The 26,773-nt window shown below is 46.8% G+C and overlaps 1 long non-coding RNA gene across 2 annotated transcripts in view; it reads right to left on the bottom strand.

The window, feature by feature from the left end:
* Positions 1-26,773, bottom strand: part of LOC144824803 (uncharacterized) — a 42,074-nt gene that overhangs the window by 2,576 nt on the left and 12,725 nt on the right. The window contains exon 3 of one of the 2 annotated variants that reach the window (XR_013609124.1): positions 11,864-11,985. The exons of the other annotated variant lie outside the window; for it this stretch is intronic. This is a non-coding gene — a long non-coding RNA (uncharacterized LOC144824803). The remainder of the gene's footprint in view (positions 1-11,863; positions 11,986-26,773) is intronic. 2 annotated transcript variants of the gene reach the window in all.

Raw genomic sequence — 26,773 nt, 5'->3', positions numbered from 1 at the left:
GCTCTTTGCGGATTTTGGTTACTTTCTGAGAGGGAAGGCTGAGGGAGGCCGATACCGAGTCTATCTGGAATCCCAGAAACGTAATCTGAGTCGACGGTCGGAGTTCGGACTTCTGGACGTTTATCACAAAGCCCAAGTCCTGGAGTAATGCAATAGTCATGTTCAAGTCTAGTTGGAGACGCTCTGGCAATTGGTTCAGAATCAATATATCGTCGAGATAGATGATCAATCGAACGCCCCTCTCGCGAAGGGTCTCCACCACCGGTCGAAGGAGTTTCGTAAAGCACCATGGGGCCGACGATAGGCCGAAGGGCAGAGCTTGAAACTCGAAGATCGTGTCGTTCCAAAGAAACTGGAGGAATCTCCGGTGTGGAGGGAAGATCGGAACCGTTAGGTAGGCGTCCTTCAAGTCCAGACGCACCATCCAGTCCCCTTGGAGGAGAAGATCGCGAAGCAGATGGATCCCCTCCATCTTGAAGTGGCGGTACACCAGCCACTCGTTGAATTCCCGCAAGTTTATTACCGGGCGAAAACCTATGTCCCTCTTTTGGACTAGGAAGATGTTGCTTAAGAAGCCCGCAGGGTGTAACTGTGACATGCGGATCGCCCCCTTCCTGAGGAGATCTGCTACCTCGTTGTCGATCAGGACCCTGTCTTCCGAAGAGAAGACGAGGGGGCGAGGGCGAACCCTCTGACGGGGAGTTCCGTAGAATTCTATCTGGAAACCTCGCACCGTTTGTAGAACCCAAGGATCCGAAGTGATCTTGCACCAGTTGTGAAAGTGGTCCTGTAACCTCCCCCCCAAAACGGATGGGGAAAAAAGGGTAACACTCACCGGATGGACCTCCGGGTGCATTGGCTCCACCACGGTAGCCTCTGCTGCGCCCTTTGCCGGCGCCTCTACTGGGGTAGAAATTTCCCTGCCGGCCGTCGTTCCATCCATTGTTACGACGCTGCTGATTTTTCTGTTGGGGCCTTGTTGAGATTGGTGGCCGGAGGAGCGACCCCTACCTCTTCCGGCCCCTCCAAAAACCCGTCCGGGAAAAATCTTTTTGATCGACGTTTGTGCCCTATCTAAGGCAGAAAAAGTAGTGACGAACTTGTTCAATTCTTTGATAAATGGTTCGCTAAATAGTTTGCCCTGTGCAATGGGTCCCGCTTCTGAGGTGGCCAGGTCACCTAGCTTAGGGTCAATTTTAATGAGGAGAGATCTCCTCCGCTCCGCCACCAGTGCGCAATTCGCGTTGCCCAAAAAGCATAGGGCTCGCTGGGCCCAACCTGCCACGATCTCCGTGGACATCGCAGTCCCCGACTCCTTAGCCCTCTCGGCCAGCTGGATGATTTGAGTTACAGGTCCCACTGCGTCCAGGAGCTTATCCTGGCGGTTGCGCGAGGAGCGGTCTATACCCTTCTTGGGGTCTCGCATGAATTTGGCAAAAAACACGCAGAGCTTTTCGTCAATATCCGGGGTGACCGCCACCCTGCCTTCTAATTTCGGCCGAGGGCACTCTCCCCGCATGCGGGTTCTAACTTCCCTCTCAAGGGGTTGGCGAACTTTGCTCGCAACATATTTCGCCACCTTAGGATCAGGGATCCACTCCGATGATCTAGGATGGTAAATCCTAGTTGGATCAAACATGTCCGAGTATTTATCGTCACCCTCCTGGGATTCTGAGGAATGAGACGCCGGGCGCCAAGGTCGACCCGAGTAATCATCCTCATCCCCCGAGGAGGCGTCGTCATCAGAAACACCCTCTCCCTCCACGGGGAAACCATCCTCCTGGTCCGTGTCTGGGGCGACCTCGTCGCCATCCTCTCCGGGGTAAAATCCTTCCCGGCAGGGTATATTCTTTAACGTCTGCGCATTCTTGCGGAAAGAGTCTCTGAGACGATCAAACTCCTCCAGGTGCCCCGCGTGACGTTTACCTGAGACTTTGCCCCCACCCTGCCCTCCTTTGGGGCCACGGTCGACAGGCGCTGAGCCCCCAAACACCCCGGGGATGCTCTGGGCGAGTGCGTCCACTCTTTCCCTCAGCGGCGCCAAGACAGAGTCCAGCGCCTGAGAAAGCGCGCGACCAACCGCAGGTGGTAAGGGTTGGGAGACACAAATCTCCTCCGCCTCCTGAGTGGAGGTATTTAGCTGGTCACTAGATTGCATAGTGGAGGGTGTGAGCACTAAACACCTCTTAATTTTGTTGAGGTAGCCCCCTCGCCGGTGCTCAGGATGTATTTTGCTTGGAAAACCTGTCAAAGCAGGTGCGGTACCACTGAATGGCCACTAGATGGCGCTGCGCCGAAGCGCGCGTCAAAATCACCGAAGCCGGTGTCTGGCAAGGGTTGGTGAGGCGGAGAGCACTCTAGCCTCAGCGCGCCTGCAATCAAGCGAAAGACCGCGAGCGCAGCCGTTCACCAGAGGCGGGCGCCCCACAGAGCCAGGGAAGCGCTGAAGCGCGCTCCACACGCTCCGCGATTCAGCGGTAGAGACGGCGCAAGCAGCGCCTGTCGCTCGTCATGCTGCCGCTAAAGCGCTGACACACAGCGATATACAAGTAGCACAAAATGGCAAAACCACAGAAGCAGAATACTGCACAGGATAAACTAGATTATAATACAGCACAATACGTCAGAAGAAAAATGAAATGACTTATCTGACGAGCAGAGAAGAAAGAGGGAGAGGAAGGGACGTCAGGACCGGTTATACAGTGGACAGCCCCGTGATTGGATGGCAGTTGTTATGGACACTGTGGCCCATGTGCTCATGGGAGTTGAAGTTTCTATAAAGTTTTCTTATTGGTCCACTTTAAATTTGCTATTTTAATAAAGAGAAGAAAGGACTGCATAATCCTCGCCTCCGTCCTGACATAGAATTCCACTGACATGAAAATAATCATGAAACGCAAGAAAAGACTTCACACAATGAACACCATTTCTGTGCGATTAAATATTGCCTCGTGCTTTTAAATCTTAGTCAAACCAAATTAAGATCTGACATACAACTGGTGTGTAACCTAATTAAATGCGGTTGTGTGAAGTTACATGCATTTCAAATGCCGACATTTCTTAAATGGCGTCACCAGTGCCTTACTCTGCCTTAATGCATGTAAGCAATACACAATGTAAACTTTGATCTCTTTATCTAACACAAGCTTCGCTTCGTTGCTTTGCTACAATTACAGCAGTTTCACTGTATTGTATTTACACCCATGTGGGCATATTCATTCTTACAATTTTCCACAATCAGCTTGTTAGGTATCTCCGCCCTAGTGGGCCTTATAATATCAATATCACTGCAGTTTGTGCGCATGCCTCTTTTAAGACACTGTCCTTGCCTGTAACTAAATTTTAACACCGCTGTTGAACTTACCTGGCATTTCCACTCTGTCCTTGCCGTGAGGGGAACGGACGCACCAGAGTGTGTCCCGCAAACGCCGTGAGGGGAACGGCTGGACCGCATTTCCCAGGTGCCCTGGTGGCGCACACCTGACGCCAGTGACACCGCGCCCGGAGGCGCTTGAAAAGCAAGGAGCGCCGAGCGCTCTTGGGGGACGCTGTTGAACTTACCTGGCATTTCCACTCTGTCCTTGCCGTGAGGGGAACGGCCGCACCGGAGTGTGTCCCGCAAACACCATGAGGGGAACGGCTGGACCACATTTCCCAGGTGCCCCGGCGGCGCACACCTGACGCCAGTGACACCGCCCCCGGAGGCGCTTGAAAAGCAAGGAGCGCCGAGCGCTCTTGGGGCGCTGTTGAACTTACCTGGCATTTCCACTCTGTCCTTGCCGTGAGGGGAACGGCCGCACCGGAGTGTGTCCCACAAACGCCGTGAGGGGAACGGCTGGACCACATTTCCCAGGTGCCCCGGCGGTGCACACCTTACGCCAGTGACACCGCGCCCGGGGGCGCTTGAAAAGCAAGGAGCGCCGAGCGCTCTTGGGGGAGGCTGTTGAACTTACCTGGCATTTCCACTCTGTCCTTGCCATGAGGGGAAAGGCCGCACCGGAGTGTGTCCCGCAAACGCCGTGAGGGGAACGGCTAGACCACATTTCCCAGGTGCCCTGGCGGCGCACACCTGACGCCAGTGACAACGCGCCCAAAGTCGCTTGAAAAGCAAGGAGCGCCGAGCGCTCTTGGGGGACGCTGTTGAACTTACCTGGCATTTCCACTCTGTCCTTGCCGTGAGGGGAACGGCCGCACCGGAGTGTGTCCCGCAAACGCCGTGAGGGGAACGGCTGGACCACATTTCCCAGGTGCCCCGGCGGCGCACACCTGACGCCAGTGACACCACGCCCGGAGGCACTTGAAAAGCAAGGAGCGCCGAGCGCTCTTGGGGGACGCTGTTGAACTTACCTGGCATTTCCACTCTGTCCTTGCCGTGAGGGGAACGGACGCACCAGAGTGTGTCCCGCAAACGCCGTGAGGGGAACGGCTGGACCGCATTTCCCAGGTGCCCTGGTGGCGCACACCTGACGCCAGTGACACCGCGCCCGGAGGCGCTTGAAAAGCAAGGAGCGCCGAGCGCTCTTGGGGGACGCTGTTGAACTTACCTGGCATTTCCACTCTGTCCTTGCCGTGAGGGGAACGGCCGCACCGGAGTGTGTCCCGCAAACACCATGAGGGGAACGGCTGGACCACATTTCCCAGGTGCCCCGGCGGCGCACACCTGACGCCAGTGACACCGCCCCCGGAGGCGCTTGAAAAGCAAGGAGCGCCGAGCGCTCTTGGGGCGCTGTTGAACTTACCTGGCATTTCCACTCTGTCCTTGCCGTGAGGGGAACGGCCGCACCGGAGTGTGTCCCACAAACGCCGTGAGGGGAACGGCTGGACCACATTTCCCAGGTGCCCCGGCGGTGCACACCTTACGCCAGTGACACCGCGCCCGGAGGCGCTTGAAAAGCAAGGAGCGCCGAGCGCTCTTGGGGGAGGCTGTTGAACTTACCTGGCATTTCCACTCTGTCCTTGCCATGAGGGGAAAGGCCGCACCGGAGTGTGTCCCGCAAACGCCGTGAGGGGAACGGCTAGACCACATTTCCCAGGTGCCCTGGCGGCGCACACCTGACGCCAGTGACAACGCGCCCAAAGTCGCTTGAAAAGCAAGGAGCGCCGAGCGCTCTTGGGGGACGCTGTTGAACTTACCTGGCATTTCCACTCTGTCCTTGCCGTGAGGGGAACGGCCGCACCGGAGTGTGTCCCGCAAACGCCGTGAGGGGAACGGCTGGACCACATTTCCCAGGTGCCCCGGCGGCGCACACCTGACGCCAGTGACACCACGCCCGGAGGCACTTGAAAAGCAAGGAGCGCCGAGCGCTCTTGGGGGACGCTGTTGAACTTACCTGGCATTTCCACTCTGTCCTTGCCGGGAGGGGAACGGCCGCACCGGAGTATGTCCCGCAAACGCCGTGAGGGGAACAGCTGGACCACATTTCCCAGGTGCCCCGGCGGCGCACACCTGACGCCAGTGACACTGCGCCCGGAGGCGCTTGAAAAGCAAGGAACGCCTCCCGCACCCGCGGGACGAGCCGGACGAAGCCCGGACAAAGGGCGGGCCGTCTGTGGCCGTCCGGGGACTACAGGGGGCGGGACGGGCCACCCCCCCTTACACGTGACGTCCAAACATACAAGGAACAGGCGTTCTTTACAAAGGTACTGCTACTTGGACATATATCCTCCTAGCCATTATTACTTGACTTATAGGATTCGCACAGGACTGAGGGTGCCACATTTGATTTGTGCGGGACTCTTTCTCCATTTATTACTTTCTGGTACATTGCTGCTAATTATTTTTTAGCAAAAATGATCAATCAGGGCAAGAAATTAAAACCACCAGTATCTCGCCCAAATACTAGACTTCAGGCAGCATTGCCACAGCCCTTACCAACATTGACGGTTATTGATAAAATGTTACAACAAACTATAGGGGCTGTGGCTAATGCAATTGAAAATACTGAAAGGAGACTATCCCTTACACCCACATTATGCTTCCAAGACCACGGTGGGGATTGTTCAGTTATTGCAATTGACCCTATGGTCTTGGACTCTTATCTTACATCTACTTATGCTGAGTTGCCTTGCACACAGATGACAGCTGAGACTCCAGTAGATGTTGAAAGAGTGCAGGTTCCAGTAGAGTCCCCTATAAATGATGAGGACCCATTTCCTATCCTGACTTCTCCCCCCCCTGTGGTAATTGCAAAAGCTGGTAAGCCAGGCCCTAGGATGAAAAAAGATAGTTTCCCAAGAAATAAGGGTAAAAAGAAGCAGGCCAGCCATAACTTGGTGACCCCGTTTGATAATACTCTGCATCCATCTCCAGGGATACCATGTTGGGTCACCAATATGGTGGCTGATCTTCAGGCAAGCCTGGAGCAAACTATTGTTTCCCACATTAAACCTCTGGTGTCGAAACTGGATAGAATAGCCTCCATCTTAAATAATAGGGTGGTAGGGACAACAAAGTTAACAAATCCCCATGGTAACCTAGCACCCTCTACATCTAGTGGTGCGTCCACAAAGGCCCCTTGTCCTGAGGTAGTTAAGCCTAATATCCCAGTAGCGTTGAACAAAAATTTAGGGATTCCAATAACTACCCTGTTACATCTTGCTCATGCTTTGCATTTCCCTTACTTAGATTTCCCCATTGCTTAGCCACTGCATCTAATAGAATGTTTGATGACACCTTAGAATGTTTGGTACCTGGCTGCTCTGAGTAGAGGCAGTTGATGGCAGACAGCCCGTAAACCCTGTACCACCCCCCGTCCAACCTCTAATACACTAGGTTATACCTCCCTGTCTGCTGGGGACCCAACTGGCAAATCTAGACCACATCCTAAGGAGGGTGAAATTCCGGGAACAACTAGTATACCATCACTAGTGAGGCCTGCTTTGTCTAAGGCAGTCTCTTGCCAGTTGCCGTCAATAAATTTGCCCCCGGAAGCACAACCGTATGTGGTTGCCCTTGTGGGTGTCCCGGTCCTTAGCGAGGGGAAAAGTGAATATGAGACAGACTTATACAATAAGTGTATCCAGTGGTTGAGCATAAACAGACCCTTACCTCCTAATATCTTGGGTGAAATATTGGCGGTGAGAAGAATAGATTGGATTGGAAGGGGCCCTAAAACAGTGGCAGGAGATGTTGTCACAATAAACTTCAGGGACCCTTCCGCTGTGGACCATATCTGCAAAGCCCCTCCCTATATAGATTCCCAAATATTCCCTTTGCACCTGTCCTACTTCTATCCTACCCCTAATTTTAAACTGACTTACCCTAGGAGGCCCCAACACAATAGGAATCGCCACTCTCCTCCTAATAGAATTCATCACTGGCAGACACTTGGGGAGGGTACCTTCCCACCTACTCCTACTTTCCCGTTTCAAGCTCACTGGAATAGGTTTAGTGTTCTGGAGGAGGTTGATTGACTTATTCCGAAGGGCACCCCCCCCATTAGAACTTAACAACGGTGAACTAACGAGGGGTTTTGCATCAAAGGAAAAGATTTTACCCTCGACTACTGGAGATGACCTTTGTCCTATTGATGTTACGAGGGCGGGGAATAGAGTAGAGCAGAGCTTGGATCAGGGACCCTCAAAAGAACAGGGGGATGCGCAAGGCTTAGAAAAGGCAATGGAAGGATGTATAAAGATCCTTTCATGGAACATAGCCGGGATAAAGAGTAAGTTACTTGTACCGGAGTGGTCCTCCTTCATGGCCACACACGGCATCTGTTTGATGCAAGAAACTTGGGCCCTGGAGGAGAGTGCTAGCCCTGGCTTTGCGACTTATGATATTCCTGCAGTCTCTGGGGGCAAGGGCCGCCCTTGGGGTGGTCTATTCATATGGGTAGGTATACACTTAGGTATACAGGCTACCCAGATGGAAACAAATTCCCCAGATATCCAATGTGTTTTACTAATGCCCATTGATAAATCTCGAGTGGCCATTATAAACATCTATTCGAGGCCCACCATGAATGGAAAGGAATCGAGTACTATTAAAGCGCTTGACCTTTTTATTCAGAGACTTGATCCCACAACTTCGATAATTCTTGGCGGCGATTTTAATTGCCAGTTCGAGCCCCTGGGTGCAACCGAGATGTGCGACCAGGACGAAGTTGATTCGCTCTGGCGCATCCCGGTCCCAACGATTGCCCCGGTAAGGGCCTGGACCTCGTTAGTATTACAAATAAAATCCTTTACCCTTGCAACGTCTCTGCGGGCATGCAACGGAAGGTCCAATAACGACAGTTCCGGCCTACCCACATATAATAGGACCAACCGCACTTCCATCATTGACTATCTCATGTTGGAAGCCAAACATTGGGACAGGCTCAAAGACTTCAGGGTTGTACCAAGGCACGACAGTGACCACAACGCTTTTGTCCTGACGCTTAAGCCTGGTGCATTTGGTTTAACTAACCCTGACTCTAGCCCTAACATGGCAGTGCCACCGTTTATTATATCCAATAACAGGAGAAGGGTCAAATGGCCTACCTGTGTGGACTCTCTCATCCGACTTGCAGAAATATACAAGATTGCTACCCCGCTCATAAGTGAAATGGGGGGTTCTACCTCTTATGGGCAGGCTATAGAGATTCACAGGAAGTTAGCCGTGAGCCTAGGGGATGTATTCTATCCAGTTAGCAGGACCAAGCAGCCTAGGATTAGAACACATCCCTGGCATGACCATGCCTGTAAAAAAGCAAAGAGAGATCTTCTTGCAGCAATCAAATCTAAAGATACCCTAAAAATCCGAGCATCTAGACTGCTGTACAAGAAGGAACTCAGCGAGTGGTAGGAATCTTGATGGGATGAGTTGAGACAAGCACTCCTCTCAAAGGATGCTAAGACCTTCTGGGCCATTGCCACTTCAACGGCGGGAGGTGAGAGAGAGGCTGGGGTGTCGAATATCGCTCCCTCAGTGTGGGAGGTGCATTTTAAGGCACTCTATACAAGCCCTGAGTTGGGGGCTTTTGTGTGCCAAGGTCAGGACAAGATGCCTAAAGTGGTTACGGTCCCTCGGATCTCTATGGCCCAGGACCTCCCGCACGAGCATAGACTGCCGGGGGTCTTGGGGCCTGGGCTCTTGTCCGTCAAGGTCAGGATACGATGCCAGTCTCCCGGACTTCCACGGCCCCAGACCTCCCGCACGAGCATAGACTGCTGGGGGCCTTGGGCCTTGGATACCAGATAGAGCAGCTGGATGCCCAGGAGAGGATTGCCACTAATAACCTAGACTCCATTTCCCTTAAGGAAGTGGAATCTGCAATTGAGAGACTGCTCCCAAATAAAGCCCCAGGCCTTGACAAGCTCCCAGGGGACCTTTTCCGTTCCCAACCTAAAATCTGGGCTCCATACCTGGCGGTCTTGTTCAATGCGGTCCTACAGGGTACCGCATTGCCAGAGACCTGGTTCGGAGCTGTGATTGTTACCATTTTTAGGAAGGGTTGCCCGCTTGTCCCATCCAATTACAGACCCATCAGCTTAATGGATACTACCCAGAAACTGATGGGCCAAATTTTACTCAATAGATTACTGGGCTGGATGGAGGAGAATAAAACATTGACCACCCTCCAAGCCGGATTTAGATCAGGCGTCTCGACCATGGACCAGATCTTCCGGCTCCAGGTCCTATACTGGAAAACTGCAAGAGTAGAGGGTGGCAGCCTCTACCTTGTTTTCGTGGACCTGCGGGCCGCGTTTGATCTGGTTCCTAGGGAGAGGCTCTGGACGGTGTTAGAGGAATTAGGTCTCCCGCCCTATTTATTGGATGCCCTAATTAGATTTCATATAGGGAATTATGCACAGGTGAGGTGTGAGAGGAACGGGGAATTATCAGCCCGCTTCCCTGTAACCCGGGGCGTATGTCAGGGCTGCGTACTGGCCCCCACTCTTTTCAGCCTATACGTTAATGGACTGATAGGTGAACTCAATAGTGTTAGGGACAATGATGCTCCGCGTCTGGCTTCCGGCCGGGTGCCCGCTCTGATGTTCGAGGACGATACTTTGTTGTTGTCGCGGACATCATCGGGCATCCAGCGGGTCCTGGACGGGTTTGTGACCTTTTGTGCCTCGCGGGGATTGGAGGTTAACTTGGAGAAAACCAAGTTTATGATTTTCAATCCCCCGAGGCACACCCGCCCGAATCCCGCTCTGAGTGGTACTCCCTTAGAGCGAGTTAAGACTTTCATTTATCTGGGGGTTACGTTGACCGAGCACTTTGTATGGGACCATCAAGTATCCAAATCTTCCCTGAGACTGTCGCAGATTATGGGAGGTATTGGCAGATTCCATAGAACTTCAATATTCAAACCAGTTACCCCTGTACTTGAGATTTATAAAACACAGGTGAGGTCAGCAGCCTTGTATGCTGCAGAACTTTGGGGACACACGAACATACATAACTTACTGAAGGTAGAACAGGCCTTCATGCGTAGTCTGGTTGGCCTTCCCCAAAGCACGCCTCTCATACCACTACGGTTGGATATGGGCCTGGTACCCATCAACGAACTGGCAGCTGCACGACCTCTACTCTACTGGAGTAGGCTCTGGTCTGTGCCAGAGCTTGCATCCTTTAGAGCAGAATTCATTGCAATTTGGGGGCAGCTAAAGAATAAGAACATACCCTGCTCTAGTTCATATAAAGGCTCTCCTCTACCAAGTTGGTTTGCCCCAATTGTGGGACACACCGGAGGATAGCTGCGTGAGGACGCAAAGGTCTGCGCTAGTGGCGGCCGTAAGGTCTCCTAACCTTAAAATACTGTACTGCTCGACTTCCTTGGGTAGGCTGTCTACTGAGTTCCTATTGATGAAAATTGAACCCAAGACGGAGGTATTCCTGGACTTACTGCAGCCTTTACTCACAAGAAAATTATACACCCAATTGAGGCACGGTTCTCTACCGATTGGGGCATTGACATCTAAATGGGTAAAGTCGATGGAGGGCAACTGTCCTGCCTGTAATTATTGCAGGGAAGACATTGTACATATTTTCTTTTTCTGCCCGGCATATAGTGAAATTCGGAAATGTTGGATTATCCCATTGTGTAAAAACTTGGGACTTAGACAATGTGCACAAGCTTGCCGAGTTTTAACATATGATACTGCCCCTTCCATTGTCTTCGCTATCTTCCGATTTTTATATGGCATGTGGCGGAGAAGAACTGTTTTTATTAACAAAAAGTAATGGCCCCTTGTTTTTTTTCTCACCTTTGATAACTTAATGTTTAATAACTTTTTAAATTGTCCGTATTTATGGTTTTATTTTTGTGCTTGTATATATTTTATTGCACTTTTATGGTCATCGACCGAAATAAAGTTATCAAATGAATGAATGAATAATATTTTGTTCCCATGCCCAAGTGGGCTAACCGACTAAGTGTAGATACTTACGCTCCTTGGCAATCTTCGATTGAACAGCAGAAACACATTCTGTATATATATTATGTTTGTGCTGGTCAATACGTTACTAGTAAATATGTTACTCTTCTTGCCTCATTAGGCAATACGAGTAACATATTGATCAGCTCAAACGGAATGCACTTTGGATACTGTGGTCCATGTATGGCATGTCATCAAATTGGAACAATTTTATAAAAGTATGAGAATGTCTCTGCACCAATTAAGAACTATATTTGAAAAATAAGAATCACTGACCACAGATGCCTGCTTTTAAGATATACTGTTGACAAAAATCACTAGCAGTATTAGGAGAGCATACTAATAAGGAAGTCTTTTTGCAATACCTATGTATCAGGTGCTTAGAAAGACAATTGGCTCATCACCCTGCTTTTGGCATATGATTAAGACCCAGAAGGGTTGAAACGCATTATGCTGCATTGTGCCTTGACCAAAATAAACAAAATTGACTTACAAAATGACCTGTGGGCTCACTGTGCTTCTGAAAGAGGACTGTGGTTCATTTGCAATGTATAACGGTGACACCCGTCTGTGGGCACGACCCGAAACGCTGATCATTCCTCCAGCGTCACATCTCTTAAGGAAATATAAATATATAGTAGTATGTGATACTATGGAAATATTTTGCACATATTATAATGCAATGAATTGAGTGATATATTTTATTATATTTATATATTGTACTTATCTATTATATCATATTTATACCCTTTGGTTCGCTAGACAGAAATGGAAATATTGATTGAAACAATGTATTAAAACGGCCAAAGAATCCATTTGGACCTACTATCCATTCAAGGACAAAAGAAATTATGAGGATTAGAATCATAAATCTTTATGAACACAACAGCGATTGAGAGAAAAAAAAAAAGATTAAAAAAGAAAGAAACAAAGAAATAAGATGAAAGACTATGTATGCTTTTGGATATGTATATATTTTTTCTATGTTTATTCATGGTTTTCTATCACGTGGTGTAAGCATCACATACAAATATGGCGTTTGTACTCTCCGTGTATGTGAACAAAGTGGTGCAAGAAATTATGAGGATTAGAATTATAAATGTTTATGGACACAACAGCGATTGAGAGAAAGAAAACAATAAAAAAGATTAAAAAAGAAAGAAATAAGAAGAAAGATTATGTATGCCTTAGGATATGTATATATTTTTTCTATGTTTATTCATGGTGTTCCATCACGTGGTGTAAGCATCACATAAAAATATGGCATTTGTATGCTCCGTGTATGTGAACAAGGGCAAGTGGTGCCCGAAACGCATCATCAGGAGGAAAGCAGCAACAATAAATAATTTATTTGCCTGCAGTTTGTGGTTCCTTGGTGACTGAGTAAGCGTGCACGATGCTGCGTGCAGACAAAGGTCCTTTGGTGATTTGCACACACACATATATATATATATATATATATATGCAATACAACAAAGAAATCGCGGCACACTTCTTGATGATTCACGCTGTTATTTTATTCACAAACGTGAGGTAACAACTCCTACGCGTTTCGAACCGTAGTTCCTGATCACGGTAGTATAAGTGATTAGTCCCTCTACTATTTCCACATTTATACCACTACATGCCCTAAACACTATCTGGGGCATGCTGGGACTTGTAGTTTTCAAGGTTCAACAGTTTTTGCATTTTTATTTATGCATTACACAGATTAGGTTAACAGGTTAGCGAGGATTCTTTCCGGTTACAGCACTGAAAAAGCGTCCCCTAATTTAACAGAGGCTTTTGCGCTTTTATAACGCACGTAACACTCAAGTGCGTGTAAAATCAGGACTCTTTTTACATGAATCTTGATTTATGTGTGTAACTTAAGACATAGTGTCAATTCTCAATTCAGGGCTGAGTGCCCTACGTCCCCGCTAAGAGTTAAGACCTCTCTACTGTGTATTTGTAAAAACGTTAACTGTACAATGTCCTTTTTGCTGACTCAGGTAAGTTTTGGGAGACAATCTATCTCTTTTCCTATTGTTAGGGATTCATATTCTCCAATGTAACATCTACAAATATTTGCAAGATTGTCAAATTATAAGTGTACATAAAGTTCTTCATCGGCGTTTAGGCATGCCGGCTGCTTGGTTCTGAATCTAATAATTAGCTTAGACTCCAAACGTCTTAATTTTTGAATGCGGTTTCCCCCTCTTTCATGTTGTTGAATACTTGCAAGTCCAAAGTACTTTATATCAAGCCACGTTTTTGTTTCATGGTTTGCCATATGTTTGGCAATGGCATATGAATTGTCTCCATTCTGAATTGCACGAATGTGTTGAAGTATTCTCGTTTTGAGGGAACAAGTGGTGCTTCCAATATAAGATTTTCCACAAAAACATTCCAGCATATAGACTACAAACGTCGATTCGCAGGTTATGCTTGTTCTGATTATGAAGTTCTTTCCTTCAGGATCCTTCAAGTTTTTGATATTGCGACCAATCTTGCAGGCCTTACAGACTTGGCATTTGCTGAATCCTCGTTTCCTTACGTCCAGCCAAGATTCTGATTTCTTAATTTCGAAATGACTTTGGGTTAATTGATCTCCCAGATTGGGTGCCCTTTTGTATGAGATCAGAGGATGATCGCCTATTGACATTCCAATGTCCGGATCTTTGCGCAAGATATGCCAATATTTCATCAATGCTTTTTGAATTCGGTAGCTCTCTTTGCTGAAGGTTATTACCATTCTTGGCTGTTCATCTTTTGTCTTAGATGTTTGTGACGATTTTTCTATGGTTACATCCGTTGAGAGAGTTTTCTTGATGAGTGTTTCTTCTCTTGTTTTCAATCTTGCTTTTGTTTCGCATACTTTGAGGTCAGTTGTTTTATATCCTCTCTGTTTGAAGCGTTCTTTGGTCTCAGTAAACTTTTTCTCCATTTCAATATCTTCCGAGCAGTTTCTTCTCATCCTCAGAAGCTCACCATACGGAATGCTCTTTTTCAGTTTTAATGGATGAAAGCTTAGGCCGTGGAGCAGGCTGTTTGTTGCTGTTTCCTTTCTATGGACGGTAGATTGAATTTTGTCATTTGCAATATATACCTTTGTGTCCAGGAATACTAACTCCTTGGCGCTGATATTATATGTGAATTTCAATCCAATTTGGTTGTCGTTGAGGATCTCAAAGAACGTCTGAAATTCTGCTTCAGTACCCTTCCACAGGATAAAGAGATCGTCAATGAATCTCAGCCAAAGAGCTACCTTGGCCATGTGGTGGTCATTTTCCTCTCTCCAAGCCACGCCCCTCTCCCACCATCCCATGGTGAGATTGGCGTAGCTCGGAGAGAAGGAAACTCCCATCGCTGTTCCACAACTTTGCTCATAAATAGTTTTGTTGAAGAGAAACACGTTGTTTTTTTTGTTTTTTTTTGGTTTTTTTTGAAGACCTTTATTTGCATCATTAGGATAAACATGTGTGGGCCTACAACCAATCCGGCCGGCCACAAGTCAAAAACGATCAAGAATCAAAATAAGCGACACAAGGCCAGTTGGCAGGCAAGCAAACACAATCGAACAATGCTAAAGATGGGATAAGCGGCAATAACGGCCCAATATCAGGATCAATGAGGTCTATTTTATAAAAAGGGGACAAGGCTCATGGCTGACTCACAAATACAGAAAAACCCCCAAAACAGGATTACACCCATGCCAAAACAAAAGGAGGGGGGGTGGGGTGGGGTGGGGAAGAGGATGTAAGGGCACGATACGACCGTAGCACAAAACAAACGCAAAATATAGTGGAGAAGCATACAAGTGCTACCATGATCACATGACCCCCACCCAATAACACGCTAACGGAGGCAATGGGAGCGGAAAACTGTACGAATCGAGCCCACTTCTCTCAATACGAGCCTGGGAAAAAGGGGGAGGGGGGGGAAAGGGGGGGGGGAAAGAAGGGAAGGGGGGAAAAAATTGGAAGGAAACAAGGGGAGAAAACCAAAAAGGGACAGAAAGGGGGGGAAAGGAAGGGAGAAGAACAAAATAAAGGAAAAATAAAAGGAGAAACACAATCGTGCAAGATGGGCGCCACCCCTGGCCAGGCAACCCGCGGCCGATAGTACAGAAGAAAGTGTAAGCTGGCGAAAAGAAGGGTATGGCAGTCGCGACAAAGCATCGTAACCGAGAAAAGTGGCATAGCAACAGACCCCAACCCACCCATGCCTGAGAAGCGAGGACAGAAGCGGCACCGCTATAAAGGGATAGAAAAGGGCCATAGAACCAAAAGAAAACATCTAAAAGACCCCACCCACCCGTCCCACCCCGCACCCCTGCAGAAGGCTACGGCCTACCCTCCAAACAGCGTGCCTGTCGCCCTAATCCGAAACCCGAAATATAGTGAAAAAAGGAAAAGTAGAGGAAGAAGACAAAAAGAGAGGAGGAGAGGAAATACAAAACAAAAAGAAAATGTGAGGGAGGAGCCAGAGGATATGAGCAAACACATTCGGCCACGACCCTCCCCCGACCAACAAATGAATAAGTATCAAATCAGTACTACACCTTCACATACAGCAAGAACCACAGGGAGGGGGAGGAGGGAGAGATTGTAACGTTTCACCGTGTCGGGAGTACAAACATCAATGCAACGGGCAGGTAGACCAGCAAACTATCATGTCGTGCAACTCACCCCCAACCCTTCCTGACCACGAAACCAACCCAATAAAGGATAATGTGGAGCGGACCACCCAGCACTAAATAATCGTAACGTAGTCCAGAGTCACGGCAGTGATATAAATCAGGTAGAGCCTTCGTACGGAGGGAATACAAAAAGTCAATTAAGCAAGTCAATTGTAGCAGGAACGACAGGGCAAGCAAAGGCAAGCCGGAGTCCAGGTGCGCAATTCGACAACACAAAGGTACCCCTCCAGAACAAAAGTTCGAATCCAACGAAGCGGGAGCAAACAGCGGCCCACCATGAGTCCCAGGCACCCGGGAAGGAGCAGATCTCCGCGTCGTGTGGAAGTCCTCGAAATCCAGGCGGCGAGGAAGCAGAGGGTCAAAAGTCACCGGCCCATCAAGCGGCCGAAGAACAACAACAGCAACTCCTGGCGTGGCCGAAGGGGGCAAAGCAATGGCGGCAGCAGGACGACAGGGGTGCATGAAAGAGCGGCGGCCCAAAATGGCGGCGAGCCGCATGGGGTCGGTAGAGGCACCGGGGGCCAAGACAGCGTACAATGACATCAATGCGTCCAGGACATCTCCGGGCGTGGGCGCTCGAGTACACCCCCAGGCCTCCGCACAATCCGGCCGGTAAGGAGCGTTGGTGCAGAGCGGAGCACCCCCCACGTCGTCAGTAGCCATCTTGTGAGTTTCGCCGCCCCACACTCCACCGTGGGCCCCCAAACAGTTCCCAAATGTAGGACTTTACAGACCTCCGGAGGCTCCCAACAACGGCCTCACCGGCACAGGATGGGCGAGCGCCCGATGGGGGGGGGGTCCCCTCCGAACAGTGGCAGGCCCCACAGGCGAGAGCCAGGCGCGGGGTTCAGGACCGCCGGACAGGACAAAGGCGAAGGGACCCCTTCACACGGTCAGCCCCCAACACATCTCGTCCCCCTCCAGCCGCACGGCCCAGTCATCGGGGCCGGTTCAGGATCTCCGGGGCACACGCACAACGGTTCCCACCAGTGGCTCACTTTCGCGGCCGGGGCCGGCAATCTCTTCTCCGCCGGTCGGGTCCCGCAGGAATCTCTTCTCAGCCGGTCGGGTCCCGCAGGCGAGGTCCCGGTCTCAAGTGCCCGGAGGCCCCAATCTCACCGAGGGCACAGCTGCGGATCCACAGAACACAGGAACCTCCGGACCAGACGGTGAGTAAGAGTGGGTCTTTAAAGTTCAAATTCTGTATGGAAGTAGCGTCGCAGTGCAGGATATAAGGCAGGATAGTCAGAGTTAGCCGGAGGGCCGACGGAGCCGAGCTAAAAGGCGGCCATTCCGTCCTCGAGCTAGGCTCCTCCCCCGAGAAACACGTTGTTGTGCAGAACCATGGAGATCATTTCCATGATCATTTTTGAGTGTTCTCTTCGATTGATGGATTGCTGATCCAGGAAATATCTCATTGCTTTTAGTCCGATGTCATGGTTTATAGACGTATATAACGATATGACGTCAATTGTCACTAACAGATACCCTGTTTTCCATTCAGTTTCCATTAATATCCGTAAGAAGTCACCAGTGTCTTTTATGTAAGAGCTAAGGGTGGGTACAATTGGAGCTATGAAGTAATCCACGTAACTTGAGACATTTTCATAGAGACTGCCACAACTGGAAATTATCGGGCGGCCTGGAGGTTTATTTAAGGTCTTGTGTACTTTCGGTAGGAAGTAGATGGTCGGGGTGATCGGATTCTCGACCATTAGAAATTTTTTCTCTGCTTCCGTTATTAGACCTTGTTGGTGCCACGTGGTTAGTTTCATCTCTAGTTCATGTTTCATATTACATATTGGATTGCGTTTGAGTACTCTGTAGTTGTTGGTATTACTCAATTGTCGCATAGCTTCCTCCACGTAGTGATCTTTGTCCATTACAACAATATTTCCGCCTTTATCCGCGGGTTTGATTTCTATTTGGATGTTGCTCTTAAGGCTTTGTAAGGCTCTACGTTCGCCCTTTGTAAGATTTTCTTTTTTATTCTTGTTGTAGTTCTTTGGCATTCGTTCAATTTCATTCATCACTAGTTCATAAAAAGTGTCTATTTTATTTCCGGGATACAGGATAGGACAGAATCTTGATTTAGATTTAAATTCTGTATGTTGGCGCTCACCCGATTTTATGCCCATTTCATCCAATACTTGGGTGTCCGATACTTGAGTATCTTCTATCTCATTGGCTAGTTCGTAGGCCACTCGGATACTTGGAATGTTAGATATTTGATATACATCCTGTGAGCTAGATGATTCCATTTGCTCTTGGCTTGTAATTTTGTTTATGGATTTTTTTGCGAAGAATTTCTTTAGTTTTAGTTTTCTCGTGTATTTATAGAGATCAATTTTCGTCTCCGTTAGATCGTGATGTGTTTCGGGACAGAATGAGAGTCCTTTGTTAAGTAATTGCGTCTCTGTCACTGTTAAGTTGTATCTTGACAGATTAATTACTAGATTTGGTGTTGTTCTTTTTACATTTATTATTTCTTTGTCGCTGTTCGGGCCCTCAGATTGTATCTGCCTCCTTGTCCGCTTGCTGCGTCTTGTTTAGCGCCTTGGTTTCCTTGGGCTGAGTACCCCCTTCCTCTCGCCCTGCTTCTGTTCTGTCCTCTGCCTCTGGGATTGCTTCGCGGTGCTAATTGCTCCTGATATAGCAGCTGCATTTCGTCTAAAAAAGAAAAATTGCGTAATCCTGGGCGTCTTTGTTCGCCCTCACTAAGGTCGGATACAGAGCCACTTGTTTGTTCCCCTGGTTTTATATTACCTGTGCCCCATTGTTGTTTGTAAATATCGTATTTCTTGGCGAAAGTTAGAATGGTACCGCATTTGTAGTCATCTTGATCTCTACAAAATTTCCGTTGCTTGCGGTTCTGTACCTCTTCCTCATGTCTGTCTAAATTTTTTTCCATTTCGCTTCTTAATTTTTTATGGGTACCTGCCTCTTCGTTTGTGGCCGTTATTTTCGTTTCTATTTCAGCAATTTTCTGATGAAGATCTTACACCTCTATTTTTTGCGTATTTAATAATGATTAGCATCATATTATTGGAGCATCCCATGTTGTTCCTACCCCACTCCTCAAGCATTTCAGGCTTTGTATCAGGGTGATTAGGCAGCGTGAAGATACGGAGTCCTCTGGGTACCATTTTGCGCTCCACATATTTCTCTAACGTTATTATTTCCCATTCTCTTGAAATTTCCTTTCGCATTAGTTTTTCCAATTGTGTGAATAACATTTTACTGGTAGTGGCAATTGGTTGTGATGTGATTACTGTTTCGTCTCTGTTCTCCGATGTTGAGCCGTCTTGAAAAATGCTTTCTGCCTTTGTCAATCTTTTTGCTCTTCTTTCTTCCATTATGTCACTTTTGATTGATGTTTCCCGTGACTGCCGGTCATACAATGTTTTGTTTCCGGATGTGGTGAGGGACGTTTCACCGCTACTAATGGTTCTTCTTTTTAGAGAGGGGTGAGTTTATCGTATGCCCCTAATCACGTTTGTTTCCACAGCTCCCAAGAAAAGTTAAGAACTCGTACGAACTCTAAAAACATTGCAAGTGCAAGCTAAACATTACAAACATTACACTCGTACGAAGACTTTTCTTGGGAGCTGTGGAAACAAACGTGATTAGGGGCATACGATAAACTCACCCCTCTCTAAAAAGAAGAACCATTAGTAGCGGTGAAACGTCCCTCACCACATCCGGAAACAAAACATTGTATGACCGGCAGTCACGGGAAACATCAATCAAAAGTGACATAATGGAAGAAAGAAGAGCAAAAAGATTGACAAAGGCAGAAAGCATTTTTCAAGACGGCTCAACATCGGAGAACAGAGACGAAACAGTAATCACATCACAACCAATTGCCACTACCAGTAAAATGTTATTCACACAATTGGAAAAACTAATGCGAAAGGAAATTTCAAGAGAATGGGAAATAATAACGTTAGAGAAATATGTGGAGCGCAAAATGGTACCCAGAGGACTCCGTATCTTCACGCTGCCTAATCACCCTGATACAAAGCCTGAAATGCTTGAGGAGTGGGGTAGGAACAACATGGGATGCTCCAATAATATGATGCTAATCATTATTAAATACGCAAAAATAGAGGTGCAAGATCTTCATCAGAAAATTGCTGAAATAGAAACGAAAATAACGGCCACAAACGAAGAGGCAGGTACCCAAAAAAAATGAAGAAGCGAAATGGAAAAATTTTTTGACAGACATGAGGAAGAGGTACAGAACCGCAAGCAACGGAATGTTTGTAGAGATCAAGATGACTACAAATACGGTACCATTCTAACTTTCGCCAAGAAATACGATATTTACAAACAACAATGGGGCACAGGTAATATAAAACCAGGAGAACAAACAAGTGGCTCCGAATCCGACCTTAGTGAGGGCGAACAAAGACGCCCAGGATTACGCAATTTTTCTTTTTTAGACGAAATGCAGCTGCTATATCAGGAGCAATTAGCACCGCAAAGCAATCCCAGAGGCAGAGGACAGAACAGAAGCAGGGCGAGAGGAAGGGGGTACTCAGCCCAAGGAAACCAAGGCGCAAAACAAGACGCAGCAAGCGGACAAGGAGGCAGATACAATCTGAGGGCCCGAACAGCGACAAAGAAATAATAAATGTAAAAAGAACAACACCAAATCTAGTAATTAATCTGTCAAGATACAACTTAACAGTGACAGAGACGCAATTACTTAACAAAGGACTCTCATTCTGTCCCGAAACACATCACGATCTAACGGAGACGAAAATTGATCTCTATAAATACACGAGAAAACTAAAACTAAAGAAATTCTTCGCAAAAAAATCGATAAACAAAATTACAAGCCAAGAGCAAATGGAATCATCTAGCTCACAGGATGTATATCAAATATCTAACATTCCAAGTATCCGAGTGGCTTACGAACTAGCCAATGAGATAGAAGATACTCAAGTATCGGACACCGAAGTATTGGATGAAATGGGCATAAAATCGGATGAGCGCCAACATACAGAATTTAAATCTAAATCAAGATTCTGTCCTATCCTGTACCCCGGAAATAAAATAGACACTTTGTATGAACTAGTGATGAATGAAATTGAACGAATGCCAAAGAACTACAACAAGAATAAAAAAGAAAATCTTACAAAGGGCGAACGTAGAGCCTTACAAAGCCTTAAGAGCAACATCCAAATAGAAATCAAACCCGCGGATAAAGGCGGAAATATTGTTGTAATGGACAAAGATTACTACGTGGAGGAAGCTATGTTACAATTGAGTAATACCAACAACTACAGAGTACTCAAACGCAATCCAATATGTAATATGAAACATGAACTAGAGATGAAACTAACCACGTGGCACCAACAAGGTCTAATAACGGAAGCAGAGAAAAAATTTCTAATGGTCGAGAATCCGATCACCCCGACCATCTACTTCCTACCGAAAGTACACAAGACCTTAAATAAACCTCCAGGCCGCCCGATAATTTCCAGTTGTGGCAGTCTCTATGAAAATGTCTCAAGTTACGTGGATTACTTCATAGCTCCAATTGTACCCACCCTTAGCTCTTACATAAAAGACACTGGTGACTTCTTACGGATATTAATGGAAAACAGGGTATCTGTTAGTGACAATTGACGTCATATCGTTATATACGTCTATAAACCATGACATCGGACTAAAAGCAATGAGATATTTCCTGGATCAGCAATCCATCAATCGAAGAGAACACTCAAAAATGATCATGGAAATGATCTCCATGGTTCTGCACAACAACGTGTTTCTCTTCAACAAAACTATTTATGAGCAAAGTTGTGGAACAGCGATGGGAGTTTCCTTCTCTCCGAGCTACGCCAATCTCACCATGGGATGGTGGGAGAGGGGCGTGGCTTGGAGAGAGAAAAACGACCACCACATGGCCAAGGTAGCTCTTTGGCTGAGATTCATTGACGATCTCTTTATCCTGTGGAAGGGTACTGAAGCAGAATTTCAGACGTTCTTTGAGATCCTCAACGACAACCAAATTGGATTGAAATTCACATATAATATCAGCGCCAAGGAGTTAGTATTCCTGGACACAAAGGTATATATTGCAAATGACAAAATTCAAACTACCGTCCATAGAAAGGAAACAGCAACAAACAGCCTGCTCCACGGCCTAAGCTTTCATCCATTAAAACTGAAAAAGAGCATTCCGTATGGTGAGCTTCTGAGGATGAGAAGAAACTGCTCGGAAGATATTGAAATGGAGAAAAAGTTTACTGAGACCAAAGAACGCTTCAAACAGAGAGGATATAAAACAACTGACCTCAAAGTATGCGAAACAAAAGCAAGATTGAAAACAAGAGAAGAAACACTCATCAAGAAAACTCTCTCAACGGATGTAACCATAGAAAAATCGTCACAAACATCTAAGACAAAAGATGAACAGCCAAGAATGGTAATAACCTTCAGCAAAGAGAGCTACCGAATTCAAAAAGCATTGATGAAATATTGGCATATCTTGCGCAAAGATCCGGACATTGGAATGTCAATAGGCGATCATCCTCTGATCTCATACAAAAGGGCACCCAATCTGGGAGATCAATTAACCCAAAGTCATTTCGAAATGAAGAAATCAGAATCTTGGCTGGACGTAAGGAAACGAGGATTCAGCAAATGCCAAGTCTGTAAGGCCTGCAAGATTGGTCGCAATATCAAAAACTTGAAGGATCCTGAAGGAAAGAACTTCATAATCAGAACAAGCATAACCTGCGAATCGACGTTTGTAGTCTATATGCTGGAATGTTTTTGTGGAAAATCTTATATTGGAAGCACCACTTGTTCCCTCAAAACGAGAATACTTCAACACATTCGTGCAATTCAGAATGGAGACAATTCATATGCCATTGCCAAACATATGGCAAACCATGAAACAAAAACGTGGCTTGATATAAAGTACTTTGGACTTGCAAGTTTTCAACAACATGAAAGAGGGGGAAACCGCATTCAAAAATTAAGACGTTTGGAGTCTAAGCTAATTATTAGATTCAGAACCAAGCAGCCGGCTGGCCTAAACGCCGATGAAGAACTTTATGTACACTTATAATTTGACAATCTTGCAAATATTTGTAGATGTTACATTGGAGAATATGAATCCCTAACAATAGGAAAAGAGATAGATTGTCTCCCAAAACTTACCTGAGTCAGCAAAAAGGACATTGTACAGTTAACGTTTTTACAAATACACAGTAGAGAGGTCTTAACTCTTAGCGGGGACGTAGGGCACTCAGCCCTGAATTGAGAATTGACACTATGGGGGTCATTATGATGGCGGATTTTCCGCATACTCCGGGCCGGCGGAAGCCACCGCCGGCCCGGAGTATGCGGGAAATCCACCGAGGAGGCCTGAAAGACCCACCGCCAAATCAGGATGGCTGGTGGGTCTCACAATCTGTCCGCCGCTTTTCCGCCACGGTCGGAAGGCGACCACGGCGGAAAAGCACTAACATGGCTGGCAGTGTCTATCAGACACCGCCAGCCATATTAGGATGTAGGGAAAGTAATGCTTTTCCGCGGCGGCTTTTCCGCCGTGGAAAAGCATACGGACATTCACTTTGGGGGCCCGTTGCGGGCCCCCTGGGTGAAGGTTGCGTGGGGGGTGCACATGGGGGGTACCCATGGTACCCCCCTGCCTTTGCGTGCACGAAGCGGCAGGCACCGCGCGGTGCCTGCCGCTTTGTGGATGCAAATGCACACCTTTCATTTTTTACATTGCGGCGGGTGCTGCTTCAAGCAGCACCCGCCGCAATGTAAAACATACAGGATGTGACCGCCAGGGTGGCGGTCACATCCTAATTGCCATGGAGGGACCGCCGCTGCCCATGCGGACGGTCCCTCCTACTCAGGGGTGGCGGACGGACGCAAGTCCGTCCGCCATCCTAATCGGCCCCTATGTCTTAAGTTACACACATAAATCAAGATTCATGTAAAAAGAGTCCTGATTTTACACGCACTTGAGTGTTATGTGCGTTATAAAAGCGCAAAAGCCTCTGTTAAATTAGGGGACGCTTTTTCAGTGCTGTAACCGGAAAGAATCCTCGCTAACCTGTTAACCTAATCTGTGTAATGCATAAATAAAAATGCAAAAACTGTTGAACCTTGAAAACTACAAGTCCCAGCATGCCCCAGATAGTGTTTAGGGCATGTAGTGGTATAAATGTGGAAATAGTAGAGGGACTAATCACTTATACTACCGTGATCAGGAACTACGGTTCGAAACGCGTAGGAGTTGTTACCTCACGTTTGTGAATAAAATAACAGCGTGAATCATCAAGAAGTGGGCCGCGATTTCTTTGTTGTATTGCAACTACTTGAGACACTGTCCTGGTCTCATCGCGGGCACCAACTGGATCGAGCTCCCGCTGCGACAGGACAATTTGTTTGTTAATATATATATATATAGATATATATATATATATATAGAATATATATATATATATCTATATATCTATATATATATATATAGATATATAGATATATATATATATATATATTCTATATATACATACATACATAGAAGGAGAAATTTCCTAGCTAGGGGATAGCCTTACTAGTTGAGATCTATCCTTCAAAAAGGAGATGATCCAGTTCAATGCTACCCCGTGTAGCGTAGCGGGCCTGACCCAATCAGCCAGCAGAGAGTGGTCAACTGTGCCAAAGGCTACTGACAAGTCATGTAACACTAGGGCTTGTGTGTTCCCCTTCACAGATGTGACCACTGCTTCAGTTGAGTGTGTGAGTCGAAACCCCGCCTGACAATGGTCCAAAAGCTCCAACTTCTCTGTAAAGGCACAGAGACGGTGGGCAACATGGGCCTCCAGGATTTTTGCTAAGTACGGTAGAAGGGACACAGGGTGAAAGTTCTTCATGTCAGAAGGGTCTGACCCCACTTTCTTAAGGAGGGGCACCATGACTGCTTTTTTAATAGATCTAGGTACCAGGCCCAAGTTAAGGGAGTAGTTGAGAAATTGTAGAAGAGTGTCTCCACAAGAAGAAGCTACCACTCTTAGGACCTTAGGGGGACAAGTATCGTTGGGTGATCCTGACTTGACTTTCGCCATCAACTCCGTTAGATTGTCTTGGGAAATATTAGGGAAGCATGTGATCGTGTGGCTGTTCATGCCACCTGCTGATGGATTAATAGCGGAGGAACTAACAGGAATGCTCTTTTTTATAGCCTCAATCTTGTTCACAAAAAAGGCATTGAGAGCATCACACAGACTCTGTGAGGGTGTGACCGGAAGAGCCACCCAGTCGCACTGTTATTGAAGTCCAAGGACAAAACTCTAGTCATCATTTAGCCATTCCCACACAGGCTTTTGCAAGTAACTTTCCTTTTCTTCTTTTCAGGATCAACCATCAGCAGCCCTGTGTCGGAGGTTCATGGAAGAGAACTGCCCTGCAGCTTCATCGGGAACAATGGAGCTGCTGTTGTGTGGCTTTTACATATATGAGTGATTCTGAAAGCACACGTCGTGCTTCTAAACTTGCTGCATTTTTTTCATTAATTAGATCACGGCTGCAGGGCTGCTTGTGTGGCTTTTTTTTTTTAAGTTCAAGAAAATTTTATTTGATATGAAAAAGAAAAACAAGGTGTCAACACATAATATAATGGAAGTATAAGACATTGAAAAGTATGATAAATGAATCAAGCATAAAATTGTACATGTTATCAATTGGAAAACATAGCATCAGAAAGAAAATCCGGGCAATGGAATGTAAGAGGAAAGAAAAAAAAAAAAGGTATATAAGCATGAATCATAAAAGCAAGGAAATACCTAAAAATAATACAATGAGGGAAAGAAAAAATGGAATGCAGTGGGCATTTAAGGAGGTTTAAGGACCTCCTGTTGCGAGGGTAGTGGACGAAACGAACGATTGGCACAATTATCCAGGTATAGCGTGATAGGAAGCCATAAGTCCAAGCGTTTTGCGGCCATGTGAGACGGAAAAACAAAAGCAGTGTCAAGTCTGTGGTTGTGACAGACATTGAACCACCACGCCTTGAAGGAGACATTGGTGGTGTCTTTCCAATTCACCGTTATCTGCTGGAATGCAGCGGCTAGTAGTAAGTCAATAATCTGAGGCTTTAGTTCAACATCCTCCCAGCAAGGGGAAAGGCTACCTAAAAAAATGTTAATGTAAGAGAAAGGGATATTTGTGTGAAAAATCAAATTAATTTGAGCCCAAACCTGCTGCCAGAAAGCATGAACAGAGGTACATAAGAACAACATATGAAATAAAGTGGCTTGTGGGGCAGAACAAGACCAGCATGTGTGAGAAGTGTTTGGGAAACGCTTATGGGGGTCAAAAGGGGTATATAGAAGTCTGTTATGGATAAAAAATAGGGATTGCGTTAAGGTTGCCGATCTTGAGGATTTACGAATCTTGATCCAAACTTTGTCCCATAGTGAAATTGGCCAGGACGCAGAAAGGTCATGTTCCCAACATTCCTCTACTTTGGATTTGGGCCTAGGAGAGTCAGTAGTGTGAAGATATTTATAAATGGAGGAGGCTTTTGGAATCGTGCGTAAAAATGAGTGAAGTGAAGAGACAGGATTGGGAGAAACGGGAGATGTATGTAGCTGAAAGAGTTGATTGTAAGTTACTAGTGTTGCCTCCCTAAGTAAAAGATAGTTACGAGTGAACGAGGTAGGTAAGTCATAGAGGGAACTAAGAGTA

Source organism: Lissotriton helveticus, chromosome 3_1 (genome assembly GCF_964261635.1).
Source record: "Lissotriton helveticus chromosome 3_1, aLisHel1.1, whole genome shotgun sequence".
NCBI classification, from domain to species: domain Eukaryota; kingdom Metazoa; phylum Chordata; class Amphibia; order Caudata; family Salamandridae; genus Lissotriton; species Lissotriton helveticus.
This window is presented reverse-complemented; position numbering and strand designations above follow the sequence as displayed.